The 27,726-nt window shown below is 47.5% G+C and overlaps 1 protein-coding gene across 2 annotated transcripts in view; it reads right to left on the reverse strand.

Moving 5' to 3' along the window:
• PAK3 (p21 (RAC1) activated kinase 3) overlaps window positions 1-27,726 on the reverse strand; it is a 247,621-nt gene that overhangs the window by 186,291 nt on the left and 33,604 nt on the right. For both annotated transcript variants that reach the window (XM_081808400.1, XM_081808393.1), the window contains exon 2: window positions 15,725-15,820. The gene's annotated coding sequence lies outside the window, so the exon portion shown is untranslated. The remainder of the gene's footprint in view (window positions 1-15,724; window positions 15,821-27,726) is intronic.

Consider the following 27,726-nt stretch of genomic DNA (forward strand, 5'->3'; position numbering starts at 1 on the left):
AAAAAAAAAAAAAAGAGGTCAAGATGGATGATGGGCTGCCAATCCGTGGAGCTTCGCATGCCCACCCTACTTCATCTGGAAAATTTCTCCTGCAGTACGGAGCCCCGAGTATGGGATTCCAAAACACTTGCTGATTGACTGACAGATTTATGCCTGGATAATTCAGTCCTCGAGCTTTGCCACGCCAAGTGTGGCCCGTGAACCAGGGACAGTGGCTCAGAAAAGCCTTTATTGTCACCTATCTATCGTAGGTCCCCGTTCCCTCTGTTTTTCTGAACCCAAGGGTTTCCAAATCTGGTTGTACATTATTTCATCTGGGGAGCTGGATGTTTTGGGTTGTGTTTTGTTGTGGTGGTTGTTGTTCTTTAGAATTTTTTATTCGGAAATAATCTGAAACGAACAGAAGAGTTCTAATAGTACAAAGAACTCTTGTCAGCAGGGTGAGCCCTCACCCAGATTCACCAAATGTTAGCATTTGCCATATTTGCTTTATGCCTTCCTCCCTACATTTCCTTGTGGGTTTTTTTTTTTTTTTAATTCCTAATTCATTTGAGTAAGTTGCAGGCATCATGCCCTTCACCCCTAAAAACTTAGGTGTGTATTTCCTAAGAACAAGGACTGTCTCTTACCTAATCATAGTACAGTTATCAAGTTCAGAAATTTTAACACTGGTACAATACTATCTAATAAACAGCCCGTATCCTAACGTGACCGATTGGCTCAATGATGTCCTTTATGGCAATGTTGTTTCCCATCTGGAGAGCTTTTAAAAAGTACCAGTGCTGGGGCTCTAACCCCACACCAATTACGCCAGACCCTCTGAGGGAGAGGGCTGTGCACATACACTCCGAGGGCTAAGAGCCCACGTGCTCTAGTGAGGCCCTTGTATCATAGGGGTAGGAACTCTGGGCCATGCAGTGAGCCCCGGCGTGTCCTTTAATCTGAGTTCTGACATCAGTAACCACCTAGGAGGTTTGCCTGTGCCTTTCCCCATTGCCTTGCGGTGCCACTTCTTGAATGGAAACAAAACATTCATTTTTCCATCCTCCTACGTCCCCAACAGCTGCTCGGCACAGCCCCTTTCTCCTTAGGAAAAAAAACAAAGCCTCGAAGAGTATACACGCTGTGCCGTGTTCTCCACACAGCTTCATCTGACAAGTGGGCTACGTGCCCTGGAACTGCAGAAGGGCCAGGGCAGATGGCGGGGAAAGGACACCGGGAACACAGCAAATCAATGAAAGTGAGGGCCGCATCTCTCTGTTGGTCCGGCCACAAAGTTTCTCTCAGGTGGGCCGACCGCTTTCTCCTAACTAGACTGTTCTCGAATTCTCTTGGCTCGGAAAGCCGGCTGCTGAGGTGAGCAGCTGTAGCAAGCTGGGGCTGCCGTGGACAAGAAGGCAATGTGCAGATGGGGAGCAAAAGCGAAGCTAATCCCAGGAGCCGGCAGGCTTTTGTATTTCCTCCAAGAATTTGGGTCAGTCCAACGGGTCAGTTTAACTGCTTCCGTGGATCTGTTTCTGTTGACATCGGGTGGCAGGCCCAGGGGAAAGCCCGGCAGGTCTGAGAGGGAGCTGAGCAACAGTTCATGATATTTAGCCAGCTCGGTGCAGAACTGTTTCCCCAGCACCGAACCAGCACGGCTACCAGCGCTCCCGCACGGCTTCCCACCCAAACATCTGCTTCCCTCCAGCCCAAGAAAGCTTTATCTGAGAAGGCTCCAACAGAGGAGGCTGAGTCCACACTTGGATGTGTTGGTGCATATATTCTGGAAGAAAGGTGAAGGCAGGAAGGAGATCATTTGGCTTCAAAGCTGCTTTGTAAATGCCTGACAAATCGACTTGCTTTTAGTTGGTATTGATATTCTTCAATATTTGAGGGAACTAGCCTGCTCAGATGGATTGCTTTAACAGATACATCTTTGCAGTTAGTCAATGGCAAAATATTTGTGAGCAGTTAGTGTCTTTCCTCTTTGCAGGCACTCAATAATGTGCCAAATGAGATCATTCCCTCTAGCCTGGGACTCGAGAACGTTCTGAAGTGTGTTCATCCTGACTGGGAGCTAAAGAAGACTCTAGTTATCACCAAAGTACAAATGGAGGGTATTTGTATTTCTGGACAACCATTAGAAATGTCCTTAAATTTGGACCCCATGGGCATCGCCATTGCTGCTTCTAATCGTCTGTCATCAGAGGACTCTGTGTCTTATTGCAGATTTCTGTCCCTGCCAGTAAGACAGAATGTGCTTAAATTTATCAAGTATGTGTGAATTGCACAGATCTCAAGTTTTCTTACAAAAAGGCCAGCTTTGGGAAATGTTTTCATCGAATATGATGTTTCACATAGTTTAACTCAAGCTAACAAAGGGATTGTCTTTCACATTAAAACTATTTAAAAAATTGGCTAATGTTCTCTCCAACCATCAATTTTCATTTTCTAGTTATTTCATGTGTATGTTAAATATATGTATAGATATACATTTTACATATCTATACATTTTTTGAAAGATTTATTTATTTGAGGGAGAGAGAGAATGCGAGAGCATGCACGAGCAGAAGGGGCAGAAGGAGAGGGAGAAATAGAGAGAGAGAATCTCAAGCAGACTCCGTGCTGAGCATAGAGCCCAATGCAGGGCTCAATCCCGCGACCCTGAGATCACAAACCGAGCTGAAACCAAAAGTGGGATGCCTAACTGACTGGGCTACCCAGCTCCCCTACACATCGATACATTTTATTTTTAATTTTGGGGGGGGGGGTTTTAATATTTTTATTTATTTGACAGAGAGAGACAGCCAGAGAGGGAACACAAGCAGGGGGAGCGGGAGAGGGAGAAACAGGCTTCCCGCGGAGCAGGGAGCCCGATGCCTGCGGGGCTCGATCCCAGGACCCTGGGATCATGACCTGAGCCGAAGGCAGACGCTTAACGACTGAGCCACCCAGGCGCCCCCACATCGATACATTTTAAAACATATACATTTAATATATACATATGTACTCACACACACACATTTACACATTTCAGGCTCCATCAACCACAACTCAGGTCTATATGTAGTAGAAGAATTCAGACATACACTAATTCAAATATCCCCGCTCTGAACCTGATTCTTCCCCCATCTGATAACCCCTAACTCCCCCTCTCCCCTATCACTCTGCTCTAATTCAACCCTCCAAATATACAGATCCCCTGCCTTCAGAATAAAAACCCCAAATCCTTCGCTTGGCATTCAAAGCCCTTGCCACAACCTGGTCCCGAAGTTTACCTCCACCACTCCCAGGCTCACACCCAGTGCTCCTGGCAAACCATCTCGTTTGCTATTCCCCATAAAGCAAGGCAGTCACGTATGCTTTGGAGTGCTTGCTATGAGCCAGCCACTGTGTTAGCTTACTTCGTATCATTATCTCGTTTACTCCTTCCCACAACCCAGTGACGTAGATTACTTTCATTTTCCAAGTAGGGAAAAATAGAGGCCGAGAGATGTTCAGTACCTTGCCCAAGGTTAGGGTCAGGCAGCTGGCAAGAAGTCGCACTCCTGAGCATGTCCCCTTTACTAGGCCTGTCTAAATAGGTTTCATGGAATGTGTCCAGCGTTTTTGTGCCTCTGTATTTTTGTTCATGGAAATATGGCAACCACCCTCTTTCCTCCTCCCCTGGCCCAGCCTGCTGAAAGCTTGTCCAGCTCCAATAGCACCTCCTCTACGAAGCCTCCCCTGACTTCCCAGGGCTAAAATTCATTCCTTCCGGCTCAGGGTTCTCATGGCAGGGGCTCTAGCGCTTATAGTCCATTTTATTATTGTAGCCAACTGTATGTGTTTCCTCCTCCTACCCACCTCTACCCTGTCCTCCAGGAAGCGGAGCTCACTATTATTGTGGCCCTGTAACGCTGAAGCCAAAAGAGTGCCAGTCACGTGGGTCGCCAGGGATGTGGCAGAGGTGGGCGAAGGGGTAGGTCATCTCCGAGCTCCCTCCCAACTCGGAGGTTCTCTGACCCTGCACGGCGGTTCCTCCGAGGGCAGGGACGCACCCTCCGCAGCAGCGAGTGGAAAGCTGGCACGGCTCTGGAACTGCTGAGTTGGCAAAACTCGGACGCACATGCGGATGAACAAGTGCTGGCTACACTCTCCCTCCCGGTCTGTGTGTGTCTATCTGTCACCGTCATGTGTGTTTCAAGGTGACACTGCTCTGCAGGAGTGGCTCGAGAGCTGCGGGCCTTGTCTTATTCCCTCCCTACGAAGACGACCCTTTTGTCATGCTCCAAACGCATGTCGACATCTGTAACACTTGGCGCTTTGCCTTTCCGTCTAGACCAGTGGTTTTCAAACTTGAGCATGCATCGGGGTCACCAAGAGGGTGTGTTAGGGCACACTTTACTGGCCCCGGCCCCGGGAAGTCCAGGGGAGGGGTGCCTGAGAATTGGCACTTCTAAAGGGTGCACAGCGAGGTTGGGGCTGCAGGTCCCGGGGCCACACGGAGGGCCACTATCCAGACAATGGCTCCACTCCCAAGGAGATGGCTCCTCTCTGAGTGCTGCCCATGGAATCTGGGGGGCTGGGGGAAGCTCCCAACTGGGAGCCAAAGATCACAGTCCCACTGCAGCCGCCAGCTCTAATGAGCTGTATGACCTTGGGCGAATCTCAGCACTGCTCTGGATCTCTAGTTTCCTCCCTGGCACAAAGACAGGGTGAAGCTGGTGATTGCTACCCTGGGTATTTCTAGAATTCAGCGTTGGTCTGTCACTTGTCCCCGGCCCAGTCTTTCAAGCTGGGAAGCCAGATATTGCCATAGCGCCTCTTCAAACAATCAAGTGCCCACTCCTGCCCAGCATCACTCCAAGCTGGAGTGGTCCACTTGTTTGAGGTTCTCCTTCTCCAGCCATCCTTGTGTGTGGAGCCTGAAGAATGAAGTTGATGCCCTCCCTCTTGGAAACCCAAATCTGCCACACTGGGGCATGTGCGTCTTGAATTTAAAAGGCACTTGAGTGCAGAGAGAAGGATCCAGAATCCCACTGTGGGTCTCCTGGGCAGAAGTGGCTCTCACCATTTACTGTGCAACCTTGCATAAGTTAACATCTCTGAGCCTCCCTTAGCCAACTTTTAAACGGAACAACTGTACTTACTCCGTGGGGTTGTTGTGAGGACTAAAAGAGATAACGCGCACAAGGCATGTACCAGAGTGCCCGGCACATCCTGAGGGCTCCAAATGGTAAGTGCTGTTTCTAAAAGGAAGGTGACGGTCCCTCTATAACACTAGACAAGCAGGGAACCAGAGAACAAACGCTATGGCCGTAGGTCTACTTTCTTTACCCCCCGCCCCCCGTGGAACACAACAATAGTAACACCTTGCACGTATGCGATGTCTTACATTTCATAGGATACTATCCGCTACGTCTTCTTGTCCAGTCTTTGTAACACTGGAAGGACTAGGCCAACACACATGTGCGGACCTCCGGATGGCTTGAAATGGTCCCCAAACACCAGTGCTGTCTACAAGCCTCCCCGGGCAGCCAGGCTGGCCTCCCCGCGTGCATTTCTGCTTCTGCACAGTGGGAAGAGGAAGCATCCTGGGCCATGGCTGCGAGCTGAGGAGCCTCCGGGGAACCCCTCCGGTACTTGGCCTGTCTTCTGCAGGCCACACATCAGACTAGGGGGCTGCTTCCCGTGCGCCATCGCTGCCTGCATTCTGCTCAGTGCATATGTTCCCAGGCCTCGAACACCCAGATGACGCTAACAGAATGACTCGGGGACATTCGAAAATAAACATACACCAAACCAGAACGAGGTTCTGGATTTTTCATCAGTCGCACTTATTAGTCCAAGAAAAAGCAGCCCACCCCTCTCTGCTCCCAATGACACTTCTCATTAAGGCGACATCGTAAAGATGTCTCAGGCTGCGGTCTTACTGCCACACTCAGCATTAATTAGAGTTCAGTGATTGGAGAGGAGCAAAGCACAGGAGACTCAGAGCCTTATTATGGGGCTTACTAATGATTTGGTTCCTTACCAGAAATTGGACAGGTATTCTAGACCCCAGCAATTGCACTTCCTTGCTCTTCCCTTCCCTTCACGTTTCTGTCCTCTGTGACTCTGCTGGAAACCTCTATTTGGTGTCTACTGTTTAACGCCCCTGATCTTTGCCCTATGGCCACTTTCTTTCTGTTATCGTTAAGACCCCAGAAGGAGGCACACTGACCTTGCTCACTCTGCCCTAGCTCCACCAGGTTTTCTACTGTTCCTTTAACCAGTCAGGCCTCAGGGCCTTTGCACTGGCCACTCCCTCTGACTCGTGTGCTCCTTCTTGGAGCTCTTGCTCCCTCTCTTCTTTAAAGTCTTTTCTTCAAATGACCATTTTAAAGCTGCCCCTCTCCTCCTCCCTATCTGCCTTTTTCTGCTTTCTTTCTCTCCATAGCACTCCCTGCCTTCTAATATACGATACCATTAACTGATTGTTTTATTTATTATCCCTCCCTCTTTCCCTCTCTCCCACCCTCTCTCCCTCCCAAAAGGTTAAGACCCAGGAAGGCAGGGATATTTTTAACTTTTTATTTTGAAATAATTCTATTAAACATTTTTTTTTTATGGAGGATGAAGTGATGATCTTTTTATCTCTTTTGTAGCTTCTATCACAAAACTGAGTGTTTAGAGGTTACATTTCTCTAATACTTCAAAAGCAGGGTTCCTCTGCAAATTCTTTAATAAGGAGAATAAATAATGATACATAATTATTGGGTCTAATTGACAGATGAGGACACTGAGATTCAGGAAATGTAGCAGAGACTGTCCATGTCCTGCCTTGTATCCTCTTGGCATTTATCATTTCTGTGCCTGCCAGCTTGCTTTCAAACTGCCTGAAACACTTTTATTTTTTTTTATTTTTTTTTTTTTAAAGATTTTATTTATTTATTCATGAGAGACAGAGAGAGAGAGAGAGAGGCAGAGGGAGAAGCAGGCTCCCAAGGATCAGGGAGCCTGATGTGGGACTTGATCCCAGGACCCTGGGATCATGACCTGAGCCGAAGGCAGACGCTTAACCATCTGAGCCACCCAGGTGCCCCCTGAAACACTTTTAGACCTTACAGGAAAATTGTAAACCCAACACAGAGTCGCTGTATCCCCTTTACCCAACTTCCCCTCGTATTAACAACTTACATAATAATGGGAAAAGTATTGGGGCGCCTGGGTGGCTCAGTCGGTAGAGGGTCCGACTCCTGATTTTGGCTCAGGTCATGATCTCAGGGTTGTGAGATCAAGCCCTGTGTCAGGCTCTGTGCTTAGCACAGAGTCTGCTTGAGGATTCTCTCTCCCTCTCCCTCTGTCCCTCCTCCTGCGCTCTCTCTCTCTCTAAATAAATTAAAAAAAAAACCTTTCAAAAAAAATAATGGTAAAAGTATTGAAGCCAGGAAATTAATAGTGATACAACACTATTAACTCATCTGCAGACCTTATTCAAATGTCCTCTGTTTTCTCACTAGTGTCCTTCTGCTATGCCAGGATCCAATCCAGGAGCTCAGATTCAGATTTGTTGCCATGTCTCCTTAGCTTCCTCTAATCTACGACAGTTCCTTGGTCTTTGTCTTCCATAATCTTGACAACTTGACAACTCCAGGCCAATTATGTGATCGTTTCCTTCAATCAAAGTTTGTCTGCTGTTAGCGCATGGTGAGATTAAGACTGTGCATTAGGGCAGAAATACTGCAGAAGCGAGGTTGTGGAGGCTGGGGGTTTTGTGTGTGTGTGCTGCGGGATCACCAGTTGACTAGAACAGGGCTGAACACATCGGAGGTGCTCAGTATTTGTGAAGACACAAAGGGACCAGACCACCAAGCACCCACACTCTTTTCTGGACATGGGAAGATTATGTTTCGTGGACTATCACGTATGTGGGAACCTCATACCTTCGAGGAGGGGGAAGGTAGGACAATGGAGGTAGGGTGAGGGTCCGCTACCACAAAACTAAACAGTAACAAGCAAAGGAACCCAAGTAGCATGTGGCCCAGTGGGAGGAAAAATGGTATAACACTTGGACAAAATGGTAGCAATATTTTTTTACTTGAAAAAATACCACCCAACCTTCCTGCTATAGACAGAATATTTGTATGCACCCCAAATTGCTATGTCGAAACCTAATCAGTGTGATGGCATTTGGATGTGACACTTTTGGGAGGTGATCAGCTCATGAGGCTCGAGCCCTCAGGAATGGGGTCAGTGCCCTTATAAGAGACACCCCACAGAGTTTCTCTGCCCCTTTCTGCCACGTGACATTATAGTGAGAAGATGATGATGGACCTCATCCGACACGGAATCCGCCAGCACTTTGATCTTGGACCTTCCCAGCCTCCAAAATGGCAAAACATACATTTCTGTTGTTTCAAAGCCACCCCGTCTATGGTATTCTGTTATAGGAGCAGGAACAGACTAGGACATGGCCCCAAGAAAACCTGTTACTTTACATATATGAGTCAGGGGCAGAGATTATTACTATTACTCTTACTATTACTTTCATTGACTGATAAGGAAATCGAGGCATAGAGAATTGGAAGGATTTATCTAAGGTCTCCCAGCTAGCAAGTGAGAGAGCTCGACAAAGATGTAATTCATATGTGTCCTAGGCTGGTGTTCTTCCCGTACTCCCCTAGACATACGGCGCTGTCTCCCCCAAATGCCGAGAATTTGGGCCTCAGTTCACCTCTGAACATCACACGCTTCTCAGTGCCGGACAGGGCCTGGGGCGCTGTCAACCTTCTACGATCTTACGGTACAAGCGAGAGAGGCAGTACCAAGCTAACCCAACAAGTGTCTCTTGAACAACGGGCATGCTGACAAGCACAAGGCAGCTTCCACCTTTTGATACAGGGCTTCTGGGACGGTTGTTTAGACGGTGGGAGGCATTTTCCAAGGGAAATCTCCCTGGAAGCAGGAGTAAGCACCCAAGTCAGACCACCAGATGTACCAAGAACAGAACGCTGCTACGGTTCCAGAGCCTTCTCCACAGGTTTCACAGGGGCAGGGGGGAGAGGAGAATGAAACAAGGCTGAAGAGGCAGGCAAAGGCTGGATTCTGCCAGGCCCTGATGGCCTAGGAAGAAAGTTGGGTTAAATTCTCAGTGTGACAGGAAGCCATGGGATGAGACTACCTGTCTTACATTTCTAAGACAGCACCCGGATGCTGTCATAGAGACCCATGTAGACTGTAATTCTGCAGTCAGACAGAACCGGGCTTCAGTCTCAACTCTTCCCCTGCGTAGCTTGAATCTCTCTTGTTCACTGAAGACGAGAGTAGTATTCACCTCACTGGGCTGCAATGAGGACTACAACCGACACGGTATGCAAAGTGCTTAGCTCAGGGCCTGGCCCAGAGTAGGCACTCGGTATGTGTTAGCTGCAATTAAGAGGAGGAGTAAGGAGGAGGAGGAGGAGGAGGAGTAATTGTAATATTTAGTACTACAGTCACAACTTTGAGAAAACACACAGGATGTGGCCCAGATCAGGTATGAGGTCAATGCTGGTGGAAGTCAATTTTTTGGACTCATAAGACCTAACACAATGGTGGGGTCTCTGGGGGCCAGGTGAGGAGATGGAAAAGGTCTGTCTGAGGTTGCTGCCAACTCGCCACGGGGGTTTCCCTGGGTCTTCTTCCAAGTCCAGGACAAGCACCCGGCCACCAGCCACGGCCCCGCACCGAGCTGTGGCTGGGCATAAAGCATGATGGCAGGGGAGGCATGGAAAAGGAAGCATTCTTTCCTCGCCCTTCCTGTCAAGTCCTTCATCCGAAAGCTGCCGAGGGCCTTCTGTGTGCTCGCTCAGAGCTGGGCCGTGCCATCTTCCCGGCAACAGTGGAGTTACAGGCCCCACGGGGCAGCCCCTCTGGGCCAACCCATCACCTGCCACTGTGGGCCCTGCACGGGCAGGGGCTTCTTCTCCGTGGACTCTGGTTTTGCTCTTCCCTGGCCTGGGCTGTATACAGGAGGCTACAAGTTAGCCTCCAGCCAGCGCGGGCCAGCCGGTGTGGTCTGTGGGCCACAGACAGACCACGCCCGAGAACGGTGATGACACGAAGTGGTTTCTCCTTTGGCACTCTCCCGAGCTTTGGTCTCGTCTGGCCACACCTCGTTCTCACAGTCCCAAAGCCTGTCCTCTCCCCGGAACAGATGACTACAGAGACATCGCATGCCCTCCTGGCTAAGGGAGTCAGGCCGCGTCAACCCCTGCCTTCGGCTGTCTGGCCCTGGTGGGGAGCTCGGTGCGCCAGGAGTGGGGCGGGAATGAGGGGACTGAAGCCAGGGTGCCACCAAAAGGTGGAAGCTGCCTTGTGCTTGTCAGCATGCCCGTTGTTCAAGAGATACTTGTTGGGTTAACTTGGTACTGCCTCTCCACTCACCTGTCACTTTGCCCTGCCACTCGACTCTTTGATGTTTACTCTCACGGACGTCTGCAATCATTTGATCGTGCACTTACTCGACGATATTTGCTGAGTGCCTACTCTGTGCTGGGCACTGTGGGAGGTGATGGGGATGCCCCAGACCAAGTCCCTGCCCTCAAGCTGCTGACCTTCTAATTCTGGAGTGGGGGTCATTCTCATTAAAATAAGATTTCTCGGGCGCCTGGGTGGCTCAGTTGGTTAAGCGACTGCCTTCGGCTCAGGTCATGATCCTGGAGTCCCGGGATCGAGTCCCACATCGGGCTCCCTGCTCAGCGGGGAGTCTGCCTCTCTCTCTGACCCTCCCCCCTCTCATGCTCTCTATCTCATTCTCTCTCTCGCAAATAAATAAATAAAATCTTTAAAAAAAAAATAAGGTTTCTCCCATCCCCCAAATTAATAAAACCCTCTCTCGAGGTGAGTCTCCCCTCAGATACTGCTTCTGCCCCATTTCTGTCCTCCTCTTAGGACTAAAATATCGGGGCAATTGTTTATACCCATTGTCTCCAAATTCTCTCCTTCTTTTCCCTCTTGCACTCACTCTCATCACTGTTCTGACCAAGATCACCCAGTGACTTACATTACGAAATCCAATGGTTAGCTCTCCGTCCTCATCTTACTCGAGCTCCTCGGCAGTGCCGTACATTAAGTGACCACTCGCTCTTCCCTAAATCACTTTTTTCTCTTGGCTCCCAGGAAACCACTTTCTATTGGTTTTCTCCCTTCTGCTCTGGCTGCTTCTGCTCCATCCCCTTTGCTTGTTGCTCTGTAACTCAACCTCTAATCTTTGGAGTGCTTTAGGTCTCAGTCCCTGGGCTTCTGCTCTTTTCTACCTGAGCTTACCGTCTAGGGGATTTCATCCAATCTCAAGGCTTCCGAAGTTCTATCTCCAGGCCAGATCTCTCCTATGAACTCCAGGATTGTACATCTACCTCTCCACTTGACATCTCCAGCTGAAGGTCTAATGGGCACTTAAAACTTATCAAGTTCAAAACTAAGCCCTTGACGTTTCCTCCTGAAACCGATTCTTCCCACTGTCCTACCCATCTCATCGTAATGGCAACTCCATTCTTCTGGATGCTCAGTCCTCCTTGACTGTGCGCTGTGTCTTGTGCCCAACACACAGTCTGTCAGCAAATCCTGTGTAACCTAACTCCCAAAATATATCCAGATTTGGACCGTTTCTCTTGGGTTCTGCCATTTCTACCATCCTTCTCCAAGCCACCATCGTCTCTCACCTAGATCATTACAGTACCCGCCTCGCTGGTTTTGCTACTGCCACCCTTTTGCCTCTTGAGTTCCCTATGGCAGGTAGAGTGAACCTCTTAAAATCTCAGTCAGATTATGCCACTCTCTGCTAGAAATTCCTCAGTGATAACCCTTCTTACTCAGAGTAAAAGCCAAAGCTCTTACGATAACATTTAAGGCTCCACATTATCTGCTCCCCTCTATTACTTCTCTGAATGGATCTCCTACCACTCCGCCCCTTGTTCTCAACTCTCCAGCCATGCTGGTCCCCTCACTGTACCTCAAATACACCAGGTATAATCCAGCCCCAGGGCCTTTGCACTTCCTCTTCTGTGCCTTGAATGGTCTATATTCAGCTAGCTGCAGATCTGAATCTCTCACTTCTTTCAAATCTTTACTCTAGATTCACCTTTCCAGGCCACTCTATCGAAACCTTTTCTCCCTCCCCTCCCCCCCAAAAATCGTATCTCCATTTTATGCTTTATTTTTTCTCCTTAGCACTTATCATAATCTAACATATCATATATCTTAGTATGTTCAGGCTGCCATAACAAAATACCATAGACTGGGTGGCTTGAACGACAGAAATTTATTTCTCACAGTTCTGGAGGTCAGGAAGTCCAAGGTCAAGGTGCCTGCAAGGTAGATTTCATTCTAAGGTCTCTTCTCTTGCCTTGTAGGTGGCTGCCATCTTGCTGTGTGCTCACATGACCTCTTCTTGTGTGTGTGTGTGTGTGTGTGTGTGTGTGGCAGGGAGGTGGAATGGGGGAAAGAATAAGCTCTCTGGTCTCTCTTCTTATAAGGGCACTAATCTCATCAGACCAGGGTCTTACCCTCATGAGCTCATCTAACCCTAGTCATCTCTCAAAGTCCTCATCTTCAAAAATTATCACATTGTAGGTTAGGGTTGCAACATATGAATTTGGGAGGGGAGACACAAACATTCAGCCCATAATAATAATAATAATAATACGTATGTACACATATAGTTTCACATATATATATACACATACATATATGGCTGTATAACTATGTATAGTTGCTGATCTTATTTATTGTTTGCCTTCCCCACTAGAATGAAAGTTTCATAAAGGATTAGAATTTGTGCTTTTTGTGTTCATGATTTTAATCCCTGCGTTTCGAGTAGAGCCAGGCACATGGTAGGAGCTCAATAAATACTTATTAAATGGATGAATGAAAAGAATTACATCTGGTGATAAGTACTAAGAAGAAAATAAACAAGCTCATAGATTAGAATGGAACCTGCCAACCTTGCCCACACATTAAAATTAACCAGGGGAACATTTAAAAATATAGATAACCTGGGCCTTGTCCCCAGAGATTCTAATTTCTTTGGTCTAGAAGGGGCCTGGCCATTTTTTTTAACATTCTCTTGGTGATTCTTAAGGTGAAGTGAGGGCTGAGAACCAATGAGCTTGAGATTAGCAAGGGGGCATGGCATGTGAACCAATGGGAAGCTACTTGAGATAGGGTGCGCAGGGAAGGCCTGGATGAATGATCCCATTCTGAGATGGTATCATCTAAGTGGAAACCTGAAGGACAAGCACAGGGAAGCTGGGGCATGGGTGGGATCCAATTCCTGGTGGCGCACAGAATGAGAACAAAGGCACCGAAGCAGGAATGAGCTGGGCGTGTTCTCACACCAGAAGACCAGTGTGGGCGGTACAAAGGGGGCAAGGGGAAGAGTGCAACAAGACGAGTTTGGAGATGTGCAGGGGCCAGATTATGCAGGGCCTTGCAGACTGTGGGAAGGAGACTGGACTTGACACTACACAAGACAGGAGCTACTGAAGGGTCTTGAGGAGGGGAATGATGTGATCTCATTGTACTACTTTCTAGAGACTTCTCTTGTTGCTATGTGGACGGCGGGGGTGAAAGTAAGGAAACAACTTAGAAGACTACATTGTGGTAGTCTAAGGGGGACTTGGTGGTGGCCTGAACTAGGCTCATGCCTAATATCCTTTTCCGTGTAGACAGCGGAAGCCTGGGAGTGGTACGCATGCCCAGGCTCTCAGATGAATGCACACCCCAGGCCACTGTTTTCTGGAGAACTTTCCAAAGCTAAGATACTGTACATTGCTAATTCTGTGATCACTGGTTCAGTGGTTGGAACATGCATGACATGGCTTGCCCTAGGGAAAAGGTCCCATTGATCAGTTAATGGGAGTGATGTTTTCAAACTAGAAAACAATACCATGATCAAGGGGCTTAGGAAAAGTGAGGGCAACATTGACTCATCTAAATGTTCAAGAGCCCCCTAATCCCCAACACTGGGTCTTTTATGCTTCCTGGGTGGAGGGGAAGAGACAGGAAGAGAGAGAGAGAGAGAGAGAGAGAGAGAGAACTCTGCTCTCCAGGGAGCTTACAAATTAGAGGAAGGGATCAAGACATGAACACAAATAGAAGTAACATAAGACATAATGAGGTAAGTATCCAAGGGGTACTTGGTATAAATATATTCGATAACTGCCCTCAGTTATTTAGCACTCAATTTATGCTGAACATTGCGTTGGATGGCTTACGTATGTTCTCACTTCATCTCCACGACTCTGTGGAGTAGGTAGTATGATCACCCATAGTGGTGATGATGATGATGACAGCAGCTAACAGGAAGTGGTTCCTACTGGCCAGGCACTGGGTTTGGTGCTCTGAAATCTCTTATATAAGAGTATCTTCAGTCTATAGGTGAGGATAACTAGGCCTAGCAAGGATAAGTGATGAATCCACGATCACAGAGGTGGGCAGGTTCAAACACAGGTTTGACTCTCTAGCCCAAGCTCCTAATGTGTTCTAGAAGTTTGGAGGAGGCAGCTCCTACCTTGTTCTAGGAAGTGCATGTGTACAGGGAGGGAGACCCCCATGGAGGAGGAAAGATGTGAAGATGAGACAGGAGGGCCTACTGAGGTTCAGTAAGTGGCCCTACGAGCCAGAGCTTATATGTGATGGGGAATAATGACTCAATGGCAAGGCAGTTCTCCTTCCCCTTTTGGCTCTTAACCAACTCACCTGTGCCAGCCAGGGGCGGAGCCTCCCATCAAGCTTGTCTGTCACTCAGGGTTTGATCTTGGGGTGCCTTGGTCCTGCAAAGGCCCCCGAGAGCTCCAACAGGTTTAACTCCACTCCAAGGGAGGACAAGGTATAGATTTTCAAACACAAACCATGATCAGCAGGAAGTTGGGCAGCCCCCTCTCTAGTTCTTCTCTCTTTAGTAGAAAGTAGCCCTTGGAATTTAGAACATTGACAACAAGATCCAAAAAGGAGAGGGAATCCAGAGGCCCAGAAACCAGCACCCAACACAACATCTCAAGACAGCAAAGAAAGTTCCCCAGGCAACACGGCTTATGACAGCAAAAAATTTGCCAATGATGCAAACGTCCATCTATATGGGATTGAAGAGGTAAATTAGGAAACACCCCCCCCCCCGGAAAAGAACACTAGGTAGTCATTAAAAAGGATGAAGTCAAACTATATGTTCTGACAGGGAAAGATGTTTCCAAAAGATTGTAAGTGAAAAGAGCAGGTCACGAAACATTCTGTACAGTATGATCCCATTTAAATCACAGATCTCTGTTTCCTTAATTGTTACAAATCGGCACAAAATCGTTAACCACAGTTATCTGCTAGGGTGTTGGCACAAAGAATTACAGAGGGACTTACACTGTCTAATTCGTACACTTTGGTATGCCGTGGACCTGTACAACAAGCCAAAAGTACTTTCATAGTTGGGAAAAAAAACCATAACAGTTTCCATTTTACAAACCAAAGGGTGCCATCTTCGATCATCCTTTATCCACCCTGCCTTTTATAACCACAACATATCTTGGATTCATCAGTGCATCTGAAATCATCTCTTAGAACTTTCTCATGAATGGACTAAGACAAGACAGCAACGTACTAACCAGATTATAACATGAGTCAGATGGATGGGCAATTGATGAAAGAATTTTACCCAAAGCATAGGTGACAACCTACAGAAAAGTCTCGAAAGGCCGCGGGGCTTTTCCACGTTTGTTAATAACTTCAATGACACAGAAAATACACTTACCACGTCTGAAGATGACCCAAAGCTTCCAGGAATATCAAATACGTTGAAGAACAAAGCTGAGTTTCAAAACGAGCTCAGATGGGCTGGAATACCGAGCTAAAATGAAAAAAAGCAAGAAAGGTAAAATGTGTCAGATAAAGTGAAAATCCTCAATTAAAATTCTGAAAGTCCTTCTTGTGAAGCCAGAGTAAGGGAAGCATGGCTTGGCAGCAGCTCACATAAAAACAAACAATTCCAAAAAGATCGAGGGGTTTGGGTTGACCCACAGCATAATTCGAGCCAACAGTTAGTTTACGTAGCTTAATTATTTAGCGGTTAAAGTTTAGGTTGTATTCATCCAAATAGAGTTTCTAGATCCCTGAATATTAATGTTGCCCCGCGATCTCTGCTGTTCCCTCCCGAAGCGTCCTGTTCAATTCCAGGCACCACATTTCAAGAGGGTCACTGAGAAAAGGGACCACCTCCAGAGGAGGGTCACGAGAGTGACGAAGGGACTGGAAACCATCCCAGAACAGGAGTGGCTCTTGAAAGGACCAGAGATACGGGGCCCGAAAAAGAGAAACGTCAGGGAATGTATAGGATCCCCAACTGCTCTCACATCTCGAAAGTGTTTTCCTATGGAAAGTATGCACAGATTCTGGGATGCTCAGGCGACAGAACTCGGACTACTGCCACCTAGTGGTGACAAGGAGGCAGACTGTCAGTAAACCCGTCAGAAGGCTTTCTGACCTTGACAGGGTCCTGCAAGAGGCTGAGCAGGCTGGTGGGGCGGTGCAGGTGAGTCAAGGCTGGGTGAACAGATGCCCAACGGCAGAATCACATGAACTGGGTCCCTTTCCGCTCTAAGAGATTCCATTGCTTTCTCCTATTCTCTGCGCCATCACCTCCACTCCATATCCCCCTCTGGACCAAAGAGCCTTCTCTCTGCAGTCTACAGAGTGGTAAGGACAACTCTGCAGGGACAGCTGGGCCTGCCACCTCTTGTTTAGTATCATCCAAGGCCTATGGAGGCAAAACCCACTGCTTATGGGAGGGCTGAATGGCTGACGGAAGTCAGATCACGCCCGCCCCTCCCTGGACAAGATCCCCCCATGCCTTTGCATCTCACTCCCTGTAATCGGCAGTCATCACGAAGGCCTACAAAGCCCTAAACCAGCCGCCCCTGTGACCTCTCTGACCTCCTATCCTATTACCCTTCCCCTTGTTCACTCCACTCCTGTCACAGGGCTTCCCAGCTGTTTCTGAAAGGCCAAGCATGCTCCTAACTCAGGGACTTTGCTCTTGCTGTTCTCTCTGCCTGAATGGCTCTTCCCTGATAGACCCGCATGGCCTGCTCCCTCACCTCTTCCGGGGGTAGACACAAAGATCACCTGTAGGCTTTGCACACTTCCCTCCCTTGCCACCCCTCCCCATTTCAGAACTCCTTATCACTCCATTTTTTTTCTAAAGATTTTTTATTTATTTGAGAGAGAAAGCAAGCACGAGCAGGGGGGAGGGGCAGAGGGAGAGGGAGAAGCCGACTCCCCACTGAGTGGGGAGCCTGACACAGGGCTCGATCCCAGGACTCTGGGATCATGACCTGACCTGAAGGCAGACACTTAAGCAACTGAGCCACACAGGTGCCCCCTTTTCACCCCATCTTAAGGGTTTTTTCCCATAGTACTTCACGTCATGTAACATAGTATTTTATACTTTTATTTTGCTCTCCTATCTCCCTCTGTGGGCCTATACGTTGCTTAAATGCGGGGATCCTACCTGTCCCGTTGGTGATGTTGAACCTCCACCCCTGGAGCATTGGCCAACAGAGAGGAGGCGCTCAGTAAATGTTTCATGCAGTGATCATTGCATCCCAGATCCCTGCCATTTTCTTCAGTCTTGGTTTCCTCGACAGGAGAAGTTTCCGATTTAAGACCTGGATCTCAAAGTAGTAACAAGGACTGGTGTCTTAGCAGTAAGATTTGGGGGTACCTTCATGATCTTCTGTTTCTCGAGTTTTTGTCATGCGGCCATATTATGTGGGGCGATTATCTGGCCCTAGGAGCTGGAGTGGCTGACATCTAGCGTGGGCTTACCCTGTGCCGGGCATTGGGATAAGCGCTTGACTTGGATTCATTCATTTAATCCCCAAGGCAGCCCTCTTCGGTTGGCACTAGTCCTAATCCCACATGGAAGACCAGGAAACTGAGAAACGGGGGTGATCTGACTTGCCCAAGGTAACGCAACTACTCTCAGGCAGGCTCCCAAGCACCCTGACTTCACTATAAGATGGAAGCAGATGATGATGATAATGGCAGCTAACACGTCTTTAGTACTCACCATATGAAAACATATCACCACCTGGGGCACCTGGTGGCTCAGTCGGTTAGGCATCTGCCTTCGGCTCAGGTCATGATCCCGGGGTCCTGGGATCGAGCCCCGCGTCAGCCTCCCTGCTCAGCGGGGAGCCTGCTTCTCCCTCCCCCTTGCTCATGCTCTCTCTCTCAAATAAATAAATAAAATCTTAAAAATAAATAAAAAAATAAAACATATCACCATCTTGCCTGTTCAGAACAGGCCTCTGAGGCGGGGACCGTTGTCAAGGCCATTTTATTGTACTAGGCCCTCCCATCATGTCATCACCCATGCCCGCTGTCCCCCTTGGACTCGGCTTTGGTTTCATGTAAGGCATGCTTTGATTCTGTCTTCCTGCCTCGTGGAGAAGCTGGAGAACTGATCGTCGGCTGGCCACTGCTTGAACCCTCCCCTCCATGCAGATCATTCCGTGATCAGCCTTTTCCACCATATTCTCTCTCACTCTACAGTCTGCACATTTCGTTCAAGCCGGGTCATCCCCAGCTTCGCATTGCTGGCTCTCTTTCCATTCACCTATGTCCCTTTGGCTCGCTTACCCTGTAACTCATGGAAGGTAACTAGGCCTTCATCCCCTTGGTGTGCCCTGAATAAATGGTACGTTCGCTCGCACGTAGTAGGTGCTCAGTAATGATCTTGGTGATTTCGTGAAGATGCTATGCCCTCACTGCTGTAAAATGTTCTCTTTTCAAAGGGCGCTCACAGGTACTATCTCGGTTTTACCCCACAGCAGCCCTGGGAGATAAGAAAGGCAAATCGTATTTCTCTCAGTTTTACACTGAAGGAAATGGAGCGCCAGGGAGGTTAAATAAGTTGTCTCAGGGCCCGCTGAGCCCCGCCTTCTGGACTCTGAGCCCCACATTCTTTGCACCAGCTCACACCGATTCTACCTGAGGGCACCCCTGGCTGGGAGCAATGCTAATAACACTCCTATAAAGACCTCGTCTTGATTCTATCACGGGAGCAAAAGCAATAAAGAACACCAAGAGGCAATATCCACGGTTGACATGGGGCAGGCAGGTAAATTCATACACTCTGTGGTGAGAAGTGCCCGGGGCTTATCAGATGGGTGGTGATGACTCTGTTAGGTTCTTTGTGAGGCACGGGGACTGAACTGAATGCTGGCCTCCGCACAGGGCAGAGGAGCTCTACCCTCAGCAGAAGAGAGGCAGCCTCGCAGGTAGCCGGGCAGCTGTGAGAGAGCACGAGGAGGCGAGAGAGCCAGGTTCAAGGTCCAGTTCCGCTACAAGCTAGCATATGACCTTGGAGCAAGAACCTGACCCGAGGCTGCACTTTGTCAATAGAAAACACCCATTTTCAAGACTTCACATGGCCCAATGGTCTGCACATCTATGACAGAGGCCCCAAACTGGTGATCTGTGGACCAAATCTGGGCCACAGACATATTTTCTTTGGCCTAAGTAGTGTTGAATTTTTTTTTTTTTCTTTTTGATCTGGTGACCAACACATTTACAACACCAAAGGTTTTACATAAATGTTTGGATTCCCAGGCTCTCCAGAAAAATCAGAAGATCTAGCCACATTTCAAATTTGGAATCTGATTTCCAATTCTTTCTAAAAAAAGATCTGGACATATGGGGTTATTTTTCTCATTATGTTTATTATTTACAATATGGTGTGTTAGGCTATGATAAGCACCATGGGGGAAACATAAAGGAGATGGGCGGGGGGTTCTGAAGTGGTAGGGGTAGGCGGATCCCGCAAGGCCTACAGTTTACAGAAGGTGGTCTGAGAAGGCCTTGCTGACGAGGTGACCTCATCCCCACAGGATGGAGCACAGCCATTCCTTTTCTGTTTTGAATGCAGGTCACTACCCACTAAATTGATTTCCTGAGCAGTAGGTAATAAATTGGCAGCTTGAGAAACAGTGCTTGAGACTCTTGGTTCCCAAATCTGTCCCCACATTAGAATCCCTTGGAGTCCTTGTTAAATACATATTCTTAGACTCCATTCCAAACCTATGGAATCCGAGTTTCTTGAGGATGAGGCCCAGGAAGGTTTAGGAGTGCTAATATCCTCCACATACCAAGTGGAGAGTCAAAAGACACTGACGTGGATTGATGTGCAGTGAAACAGTTTTATGTTTATTACGTGATTTCACAAAGGCAACAAAAGCGTTCCAAAAGTGAAAATGAATACCAAAGTCTGGGACAAGGAGGGGCGCCTGGGTGGCTCAGTCAGTTGAGCATCTGACTCTTGATTTCAGCTCAGGTCATGATCTCAGGGTCGTGAGATCGAGATCCATGTAGGGCTCCACACCCAGCAGGGAGTCTGCTTGTAATTCTCTCCCTCCTCCCCTGCCCTCCCTCTCAAATAAATAAATAAAATCCTCAAGAAGAAAGCCTGGGAGAAGAAGAAGAGCAAAGTGTGTTTACAAGGCGCTCACTAACCAAGAGCAACTGAACACCCCAATAAACGCAGATACATTTTCTGTCTAATGGGGTCAACGCAATTAGCCTGATATCTGTGGCAATACCCTCACTTGCCCTGCATCTCAGGCCAGGCCCATTACACGGTATTAAAACTCATTCTAATTAGAGAACAAACCAACTCTGTTGACCCAAGCATAGCAGAGGATAGATAGGGAGAGAAGAGAAATAGATCCTACTCCGTTCTCTTGCTGGTCATGTCTGCTTGTCTAGGCTGGGACCTGAGAGATTATTTCTCTGGACATCTGTGTCTCCAAATGGAAGACAGTGTTCTCTGTTGTATTTCAAACATTTTTTCACCATGACTTACAGTAAGAAATACATTTGCCATGCATACAGCATACATCACTGAATTATATATGAAAGTATACAGCCAACATTTCATGAAGCAATATTTACCCTTACTGTGTGAAGTGCACACTGTTTTTCCTATTTCATTCCTTTTCTGTTTTTTTAATGCAGGTCACGAACCACTAAATTGATTTCCCGAGCAGGAGGTAATAATTGGCAGCTTGAAAAAACACTGCTCGAGACGACTGGTTCCCAACTCTGGCCCCACATCCGAATCCCTCGGAGTCCTTGTCAAATACATATTCTTAGGCTCCATTCCAAACTCACGGAATCAGAATTCCTTGGGGATGAGGCTCAAAAATATATATATGTTTTACCAAGGACCAGCCATGCCCTGGCATTAAGGAATCCTGATTCTCCTCAATGCCCAGAAGCAAGTAACATCACTAACAACAATAATGATCAAAAGTCTACTTCATGCTAGTGTTGCTGGCATCAGAGCTTTCCATTTCTTATTTCGTTTATATCTTCACAACCACCCCGCTTTAGCGATGAGAAAACAGGCTCAGAGAGGTCCATTAAGCTGCTGCAAGACACACAGGCAGAGAGATTAAGAAAGGGGTGAGGCTGTGATTTCCTGAGGGGTCTGTTCCTATCCTTCCAAGACTTCCTACCCTCTCTCCTCTGTAATTCCTGGCACCTTGGACCTCTCTCTGAGTCTTCTTTACCAATTCAAATTCCAAGTCATACACCAAGATGGTCCAACCACCCGAGGCAAAGAGCAGACAAACACCAACAATAATACTTTGCATTCATATGGAGTTTTAACTGTATCCAAAGAAATGTGTGTCTGTTTTCTCCATGCTTATACCTTCTGGCTATCCTGTGAGGCAGGAGAGGCGGATGAAAAACCAGAGCTCCAAAGAGGGGAAGTGACAGGTCCAGGGTCTCACAGCAGAGTCAAGCCAAGCTGCAGCCCTCTGACTCCTGTGGGGGTGGGGGGTGTCTACTGCTGCACTTAGGTTGGCTTTCTCGAGCTCCCAGCTCCGCTCCATTTCAAGTCTACCTCCCTTTAAGGCAGGAGAGGAAGAGATGGCTTGCTTTCTGCCTCCCTCCCTACAGGATTAGCATCCAGCTCCGAAAGGAGCATGTTCTGGACACACACAACCTGAGGGGCAGGTTGCCCCGAAACTCCTCCACGGCGCTATGCTGAGGACTGGATGCATTTCTGTTTTTTGCCATGCAATTTGTAAAAACCTCTGCACTGTGCTTCAAAGAAAAATAATGGATTCCATGATGAAAGAAAAAGTCCCTATCCTTCCCATGGAGGTTAAATGCCACCAGCCACCAGCGAAGCATTTGAAAGTCTCTGCTGAGCAAAATGTTGAGCGCCCACAGAAAACCTAGGTGGTATTGGACCAGTCTTGGCCATGGCAGAAAGGGGCTCGAGGGATGAATGACCCTCATTTAGCCTCCTCAGCTGAGGCCCTCCCTCTGTTGAGAACAACCCCTCTGTTTCTGCCACAGAGAGGGGTGTTGTTTGCAATGTGTATATATTTATGTGACAAATGACTGGCTATTTATCAAACACTGTATCGATTCTAACATTTTTCTTCACCCTTTCCCCTTGACAATGCAGGTCATTCTGTCTCTCCCCTTAACAGCTCCTGAGGCAAATCTACCACACACACACACACACACACACACACACACACACACACACACACACACAGTGGTGACTTGGTGAAAATAAAAGCAAGACACCCTTCTCGTGGCCTCAGTCTCTCTGTACAGAAAGTAAGTAGGTTGAACAAAATGCTCTGTTAGGTCCTTTCTTTGGTCCTAGGATTCTGATACGATAATGTAGGGAAAGCCCCAAGTATAGCCCACAAATTTCTGCTTCAGGCTCTGAGCCTGAAGGGACAAACTAACTCCAAAATTGTGTTTTGAAACAGTCATCTTTTGTTAAAGGGCTTCCAAAATGCGGGTTAAAGAAAAAAAAAAAATTCCCATTATGCCCGTGAGCAAGCCGACGTCTTTTTTTTTTTAAAGATTTTTTTTTTTTTTTTTTGAGAGAGAGAAAGAGAGAGCATGAGAGGAGGGAGGTTCAGAGAGAGAAGCAGACTCCCCGCCGAGCAGGAAGCCCGATGCGGGACTCGATGCGGGACTCGATCCTGGAACTCCAGGATCATGACCTGAGCCGAAGGCAGTCGCTTAACCAACTGAGCCACCCAGGCACCCGCAAGCCGACGTCTTAACGACGAAGATTACTCTGCCTTTTGCCTCTTCTGCTTTAGTTTTCATTTACTGTTCCTGTGGTCTGGGCTGCAAAGCCCGCCTAGTCAGTTGCCTTCCCCCCTCCCCCCGCCCCTGTCAATTTCTCTCCGGCCTGAAGGCAGCGCGCGCAATCTAGCCCTGTGACTGCTGAGGTTTCGACCCCGTGGAGCTTCAAGCTAATGCCATTCTCACCTCCGTGGAAGCGCTCCGCTGTATGTCAGAAAAATGGGGAGAGGTGTTAAATTTGCTTTGTGACTGCAACTCCCTTTTAGTTCGGTGAGGCTGGCCGAGGATTTGATGGTTTTATAGATTTCAGTATCAAGAAAGTACAAAATCTCTCAGCTTTTTAATTTATATCGTCAATCACCGAAGTGGCTCTTTCCCCCGTGGGGCCCGGTAACTAGATCCGCGCTTGCTGCTGCTGGCCCGACATGGCAGGCGCCCCTCTCCTACCTGCTTTCCCCGGCTGGGTTCAAGACCACGAGAGTGCGCAGGGGAAACGCTCCCCGGGCACTGCCAAAAAGAAACCGGGAGGAAATGAGTATTCTCACTCTTCCACAGTACGGCAGAGAGCTTCTCGTCAAACTGCCTGAGTTTAAACCCATGTTACTGACTCTCCTGGGTCTCAGTTTCCTGGGGATATTAATCGAATAAAGTGCTGAGAGCAGTGACCACCCCATGCTAATATCTCAATAACTGCTGGCTAGGCTCACAACCATTCCTCCTTGCCAAACCGGTCTTGCAACTTTCTGATGTGTACCAGTCTGCATTTTCTGGCCATCTCAATTCACCTGAGGATCTGAAAGCACACTCTAGAGATGGGGCTGAGCTGAGGTTCATCCTAGAGCCCTTCGGGTGGGTCGAACTTGCCCATTGCCCTGTTCATCTATTTATTCAGTCGGCAAATATTTACTGACCGCCTATTACACAGCAGGCACTGCGCCAAGTGATGAAAATACAATAGTGAACAAGACAAAGTCCCTGCTTAATAGAGCTAATGCTCTAGCAGGGGGTGCGGTTCCGGATAGAAAAAAAAAAAAAAGTACAGTGAAAGAGACAGGAATGCGCTTGGGTGCTCCAGGGACAGAAGGTCAGTGTGGCTGAGGTTGGGAGGCGGGCATGAGAGAGAGTGGTATGGACATGAGGCTGCAGAGGAAGGTGGGGGCCGGATCGTTGGAGATTTGTGGGCCAGGTAAGGAGTTTTGTCTTCCTCCTAAGAACACTGGGAAATAAATGAAAGGCTTCCAGCAAAGGATCAATACACTCAAATCTTTGTTGCTGACCATTGTATGGAGTTAAGATCGTTGGGGGCAGGGCTGCCACTATCTGATGCAGTGTCTTTGTGTGCATTACAGAAAGATGCCCCTTCCTCGAGTTAAAAATTTGAGTTCTCCAGAGTCTCTTCAAGACCCTCTGCACCAACACAGGTTTATGTAGGAGCAGGCTCTCTTCCTCCGCTCTCAGACTCGGAGCCAAGAAGAGCTGAATGTGTGCACCCATCTGCACACTCACTTATGTAAGTTGGTATGTGTCTGTGATAAAAATGGCATATCCATAACTATGGTGCCCTTGCGTACTATACAACCTGAACATCCATACGTGGCCACCCTGGCAGCAAAAAGTTGACTCAAGGAGACCAACTAGGAGGATGTTACCTTGGTCCAGGACAGAGATGATGGTGACTCACACCAAGTAGCAGCTGAGGAGGTGGCGAGAAGTCGGCAAAATCGGGATATATTTTGAAGGTGGATCCACAGGATTTGCTGATGGCCAGGAGGTGACGGGTGAGGGAACGAGGGGAACTCGATAATGACTAGAGGCTTGTCTGAAGCAAGCAGGTGAGTGGTAGTGCCATTAACTAGGTGGAACTGAGGGGAAGAGGAACACCATAGGGGAAAAATCACAAGTCCTTCTTCGGGCAGTTTGCATCAACTCCAGCTGTCCACCTAAGTGGCAGATCTATCAGTCTCTGTATCTTTAAGCTCCTTCCTACTGAGGATCTCAAAGCACAAGGGCACTCTGGAAAATTGGTAATCCCTGATAGTTATCTTTGCCTCAAGAGGTTGTTTCTTTCTCTGTCTCCTTTGACCTGGGATGAAATACTGATTTCAATTTGTTCCTACCAGTTTTTCAAGATTCCTCATTTATTTACAGGATTCTGATACCTCTCATTCAATCTCAATCTCTCTCTCTCTCTCTCTCTCACACACACACACACACACAATTTCCAAATGTCCTTTTCTGAGATTGCTTTTTATCAAAACCCCAAAACTTTCCTCTTTGGGGAGTACACCTTCATTCAAGGCCAGGGATTCTCCATCTGCCACCACCAGGCAGCCCAGAGCCCTGCCATTTCACCAAACCCTCTCCCTGGTACAGGAAAAAGGTCCTTGGAGCATGGAGCAGAGCCAAGTGAGTGGAGAAAATGAGCCAAGCACTGAGAAATTAAAGAAAGTAATGCTGCCTGTGGGTGGCAGGGGGTAGGAATGAATCAGGAAATCTTAAGGTCATTGTGATCTCGTTGATTGCATTTCCATCTAGCAGCAGAGGACAACAGATTGATTAGTGCCACCGGGGCAGCGAGGAGAGGGGGTGGGAGAGAATTAAGCTAAAAGTGTAGCACCCAGGGCTGCATCTTCTGTAGGGAGAATGAATGCCAGCAGGTGAAGTCAAGTCTCCTCATTTCCTGGCCGGCACATCCCTGTAGAACCCACTTCTTCCCCTAGATAGATACCAGGCAGCCTAGGCACCACACACCTTTTGTAAATATAAACCGTCGCCCTGCACACCGTGCCCACCCTTCACACTCGATCATGCTATCCCCCTCCCCCAAACACCCCTTTCCTGGGCTGGCCCAGGGGAGGCTAAGGAGGAATGAATCACTCCTGGTGATCCAGGCATGTCTGGGGGGCCTGCCCTTGCTCCATCACTCCCAGCTCTGACTCTCACTTCCTTGAGCCTTCCTCTTAAATCTGCCCATGTTGGCAGAAGAGAAAAGAAGTCCTCCCTTTTCAGGGATAGGTGGTGGGCCTGCCCTCCATCAGCAAAAGACACCGTGCCATGTTAGCCTTGCCCCATTCTGGCCAGCAAAACGTGGTAATCCGAACTGCGTGGGACCTAATCCAGCTGAGCACATGAAAGGAAATAGCAGTCAATAACAATCACGGCTCTGATGTCTTCAGCTCCGTGTGCTCAGCAATGGGCTAAGCGCTTTATACAGCTGATCTCGTCCAATCCTTGAAGCAAGGCAGGTGTGATGAGCATCATCATTTCATAGCTTAAAAAAAAACTGAGGTCCAGAGACATTAAGGGACCAGTTTAAGGTCACACAGCTAGAAATGAGCAAAACCAGGATTTTAAACCCAGATCTGTCTGATTTCAGAGCAAGTGCTCATCACCACCTAGGTGCGCCGTGATGGACCCAGAAACATCCCTCTATTTTTTCAGCCTCTTTCTTCCCTTTCTAGTAGGTGCTCCAAGTATCTCCAAAATCATTGTGATGACTCCCCAACATCTGGCTCCAGCCTTGACCTCTCTAGCCAGCTTCAATCCTTAGCCAACTCCTCTCTGCTGATGGTTCCTCTTTCTATTCATGGCCCCCTCTTCACTCAAACTTAACATAACTAAAACTTATTTTTTTTCCTCCCAACCAGCTCTCCCTCTAGATTTGCCTCTTTCTGTCCATATTATCCCAATTTTCAGGCTCCTAACTTTAGAACCATCCCCAACTCTTCTCTCTCGGACCACATCTATCCAGTAAGGCACCAAATTGTGGTGACTTTTCTCTCCTTTCTTCCATTTCAAATGTTTCTTACACACCTTTTGGCTCACTTTAAACACACACACACACACACACACACATTTACTATCTCACAAGTTTCCATGGGTTAGAAGTCCAAGCACAGTAAGCCTGAATCAGGGGTTCAACAGGCTGAAATCAAGGTGTCAACCAGGGTTGTGATTCTCATGTGAAGCTGTTAATATAAAACATACAAGTATAGTACAAAGAATGTCCATAAGCTCTTCACTCACATTTCCCAAATGTTAACATTTTACATTTGCTTCATCCTTTTCTTTCTGTTCTGAGTTATATATACACATACACTATTATTTTTTTTCTGAACCATTTGAGGATAAGCTGTAAACATTATGCCCCTTTATCCCTAAATAATTCAGTGTATATTTCCTAAAAAAACAAGGGCATTCTCTTACATAAGTCATAGTGCAGTTATCAAAACCAGGAAGTTAATATTGATAAAACACTACTGTCTAATCAAAAGGCTTCTTTCTATGAAAACAATGGATCCTGGATCACCACATCAAAAACCAATGTATTGTATGGTGACTAACATAATAAAATTAAAAAAAAAAAGTTCCATGTATAGTTGAGAAGAGTATGTAGTCTCCAAAAAAAAAAAAAAAAAAAGGCTTCTTTCAAATTTCACCAATATCCCAATAACATCCTTTAGAATGACAACAACAAATTTATCTGGTATAGGACTCAAACATAGATTGATTGATTGATTGATTTTTTAAAATTTTATTATGTTATGTTAGTCACCATACAATACATCATTGGTTTTTGATGTGGTGATCCACGATCCATTGTTTTTGTATAACACCCAGTGCTCCATG

Source organism: Leptonychotes weddellii, chromosome X, assembly GCF_054177405.1.
Source record: "Leptonychotes weddellii isolate Sample4059 chromosome X, ASM5417740v2, whole genome shotgun sequence".
In the NCBI taxonomy this organism is placed as follows: domain Eukaryota; kingdom Metazoa; phylum Chordata; class Mammalia; order Carnivora; family Phocidae; genus Leptonychotes; species Leptonychotes weddellii.